Below are 4,126 nucleotides of genomic sequence, written 5' to 3'. Positions count from 1 at the left end.
AGAAGGTAGGCTAGGGGAAAAGAGTATGCTGGAGGAAAGGTTTAGGCTAAGGGAAAAGGTTAGGCCGGGGAAAGGGTTAGGTCAAGGAAAAGGATAGGCCAAGGGACAATGTTAGCCTAGGGGGAAAGGTTAAGCCAAGGGAAAAGGTTAGGCTAGGCAAAAACGTTAGGCTAGGGGAAAGGTTAGGCTAGGGGAAAAAGTAAAGCCTGGTAAAGATGATAGGATGGGGGAAGTTTAGGCAGGGGAAACCTGAAACAAGATGGGTTCGGGGACAGGCCTGGAAGTCAAAGGCTGGGGTGCCCAAACTGGAACAAGAAATGCTCGGGACAGACCTGGAAGGCAAAGGCAGGGCGTGGGGGTGCCCAACCCGGAAGGGAAAGGCTGGGGGCCAAAGCGGGAACAAGCAGGCTTCAGGGCCAAACCTGGAAGGAGAAGGGTTCGGGACCAGGTTGGAAAGAAAAAGCCCGGGGGGCCCAATCCAGAAGGCAAAAGTGGGGGGCCAAACCTGGAACAAGAAGGATTAGGGCCAAACCTGGAAGGCAAAGGCCGGGGTGCCCAACCTGGAACAAGAAAGGCTCGGGGACAGGCCTGGAAGGCAAAGGCGTTGGGGTCCAACCTGGAAGGCAAAAGCGGGGGAACCAATCCTGGAACGCGAAGGCCTCGGGACCAAGCCAGAAAGGCATAGGTTAGACAAGAGGTAAAATTTAGGTTAGGGCAAAGTTTAGGCTAGGGAAAAGGATAGGCCAGGGGACAAGCTTAGGCCATGGGAAAAGTTTAAGTCGGGGAAAAGGTTATGCTAGGGGAGAAGGTTAGGTCGGGAGAAAGGTTAGGAAAGTTAAGCCTTCGGGAAAGGTTAGGCTACGTGTAAAGGTTAGGTTAGTGTAAAAACAGGTTAGGCTAAGTGTAGAGATTAGTTTAGGGAAAAAGCTTAGGCTAGGGGAAAGAGTTAACCCAGGGAAAAAATTAGGCTAGGGGAAAAGAGTAAGCTAGGGGAGAGGTTTAGGCTAGGGGAAAAGGTTAGGCCGGGGAAAAGCTTCGGCATGGAAAAGCTTAGGCCAGAAGAAAAGGTTAGCGCAGGGAAAAGGAAAGGCCAGGGGGAAAGCTTAGGCTGGGAGAAAAGACTAGGCGAGGGGAAAAGGATAGGCTAGAGGAAATGTTTAGGCGAGAGGAAAGGTTAGGCTACGGGAAAACAGAAAAGGTTAGGCTAGGGCAAAAGGTTAGGTAAGGGGAAAGGTCAGGCTATGGGAAAAGGTTAGGCAAAGTGTAAAATTTAGGTTAGGAGAAAGGTTAGGCTAGGGAAAAGGATAGGCCAGGGGAAAAGGTTAGGCCATGGGAAAAGTTGAAGCCAGGGAATAGGTTATGCTAGGAGAAAAGGTTAGGCCAGGGTGATAGGTTAGGCAAGGGGGAAAGGTTAGGCCGGGGGAAAGGTTAGGCCAGGGGAAAGTTAAGCCTTCGGGAAAAGATTACATTAGGTGTAAAGGTTAGGTGAGGGCAAAAGCAGGTTAGCCTAGCTGTAAAGGTTTGGTTAGGGGAAAAGCTTAGGCTAGGGGAAAAGATTAGGCTAGGGGAAAAGATTAAGCTATGGGAGAGGTTAGGCTAGGGAAAAAGGTTAGGCCGCTGAAAGGGTAGGCTTTGGAAAATGGTTGGTCTGGGTGAAAAGGGTAGGTCAGGGAAAAGGTTAGGCTATGGTAATTGTTATGCTAGGGTAAAAGGTTAGGCCAGGGAGAAAGTGAGGCCAGGGGAAAAGGTTAGTCTCGGGGAAATGTTTAGGTTAGGGGAAAAGGTTAGGACAGGGAAAAGGAGAGACTATGGGAAATGGATAAGCAAGTGGAAAATCTTTGGCCAGGGGAAAGATTAGGCTAGGCAAGGGAAAGGTTAGGCTAGGGGAAATGTTTAGGCTAGGGGAAAATGATAAGTCAGGGAAAAGGTTAGGCTATGGTAAATGGTTAGGCTACGGGAAAATATTTGGCTAAGGGAAAAGCTAAGGCCAGCAGAAAAGTTTAGGGCAGGGGAAAATGTTATAACAGGGAAAATGTTAGGCTAGGGCAAAAGGTTAGAAAAGGGGAAAGGTTAGGCGAGGGGAAAGGTTAGGCAAGGTGTAAAGTTTATGTCAGGGGAAAGGTTAGGCTAGGGAAAAGGATAGGCCAGGGGAAAAGGCTAGGCCATGGGAAAAGTTTAAGTCGGGGAATAGGTTATGCTAGGGGAAAAGGTTAGGCAAGGGGGAAAGGTAAGCCTTTGGGAAAAGGGTAGCCTAGGTTTAAACATTAGGTTAGGGGAAAAGCAGGATAATAATGTTGGTAGTTGTTAAATGCTTACTATTTGCAGAGCACTGTTCTAAGCGCTGGGGTAGATACAGGGTAACTAGGTGTAAATGTTCAGTTAGGGGAAAAAGCTTAGGCTAAGATAAAAGGTTAGGCTAGGGTAAAAGTTTAATCTAGGGGAAAAGGTTAGGCTAGGGGAAAAGCTTAGGCCGGGGGAAAATTCAGGGCAGGGGAAAATGTTACATCAGGGAAAATATTAGGCTAGGGCAAAAGTTTAGGCAAGGGAAAAGGTCAGGCGAGGGGGAAGGTTAGGCTACTGGAAAAGATTACATAAGGTGTAAAATTTATGTTAGGGGAAAGGCTAGGCTAGGGAAAATATTAGGACCTGGGAAAATTTTAAGTCAGGGAATAGGTCATGCTAGGGGAAAAGGTTAGGCCAGGGGGAAAGGTTAGGCCAGGGGGAAAGGTAAAACTTTGGGAAAAAGTTAGGCTAGGTGTAAAGATTAGGTTATGGGAAAAACAGGTTAGGCTAGGTATAAGGGTTAGACTAGGGTAAAAGGTTAGGCTAGGGTAAAATGGTTAGGCCAGGGGAAAAGGTCAGGCCAGGGGAAAAGGTTAGGCCAGGGGAAAAGGTTAGGCCAGGGAAAGGGATAGGCCAAGGGAAAAGGTTAGGCTAGGTAAAAAATGTTAGGCTAGTGCGAACATAAGGCTAGGGGAAAAGGTTAGGCCAAGGGAAAAGGATAGGCTAAGCAAAAACGTTAGGCTGGTGATAGATTAGTCTAGGGGTAAAGGTTAGGTCTGGCAAAAAACATTAGGCTAAGGGAAAAGGTTAGGCTGGGGAAAATTTGGGCCAGGTGGAAAGGTGAGGTCAGGGGAAAGGTTTAGGCATGGGGAAAAGGTTAGGCAGGGGGAAGGTTAGGCTAGGGGAAAGGTTTAGGCTAGGGGAAAACGTTAGGCCAGGGAGATGGTTAGGCCAGCGGTTAGGTCAGTGGAAAGGATAGGCCAAAGGAGAAGGTTAGACTAGGTGAAGAGGTTAGGCTCAGATAAAGGTTAGGGTAAGGGTCAGGTTATTCTATGGGAAAACGTTATGCAAGTGGAATATTTTAGGCTAGAGGAAAAGGTCTGGAGAGAGGAAAGGTTATGCTAGGGGAGAATGTTAGGCTAGGTGAAAGGTTTATGTGAGGGGAAAAGGTTAGGCTAGGGGAAAAGGTTAGGCCAGGGAGAAGGTTATGTCAGGGGAAAAGATTAGGTCTGGGGAATCGATAGGCCAAGGGAAAAGGTTAGGTAAGGGGAAAAGGTAAGGCCAGGTTAAAGGTTGGGCTAGGGGTCAAGTTAGGCCAGGGGAAAATGTTAGGTGAGGGGAAATGTTTAGGTGAGGGGAAAGGTTAAGGTTAGGGGGAAAGGTTAGGCTGGGGAAAAAGGTTAGGCTGGGGAACAGGTCAGGCCAGGGGAAAAGGTTAGGCCAGGGAAAAGGATAGGCCAAGGGAAAAGGTTAGTCTAGGAAAAAACGTTAGACTCTGGGAAAGGTTAGGCTAGGGGTCAGGAAAAGTTTAGGCCAAGGGAAGAGGTTAGGCTAGGGGAAAAAGGTAGGCTAGAGGAAAGGTTTGGGCTAAGGGAAAAGGTTAGGAGAGGGAAAAATGTTAGGCTGGGGGAAAAGGTTAGGCCAAGGGAAAAGGTTAGGTTAGGGAAAAGGATAGGCTAGGGAAAAACATCAGGGTAGGGCAAAAGGTAAGGTTAGGGGAAATGGTTAGGCCAGGGGAAAAGGTTAGGCCTAAGGAAAAGGTTAGCCCTAAGGAAAAATTTAGGCTGAGAGAAAAGGTGAAAAGGTGAGGCCAGGGGAAAAGGTGAGACCAGGGGAAAAGTTC

This window comes from Ornithorhynchus anatinus, unplaced genomic scaffold (assembly GCF_004115215.2).
Source record: "Ornithorhynchus anatinus isolate Pmale09 unplaced genomic scaffold, mOrnAna1.pri.v4 scaffold_658_arrow_ctg1, whole genome shotgun sequence".
In the NCBI taxonomy this organism is placed as follows: Eukaryota; Metazoa; Chordata; class Mammalia; order Monotremata; family Ornithorhynchidae; genus Ornithorhynchus; species Ornithorhynchus anatinus.
Note: the sequence above shows the minus strand (reverse complement) of the source record.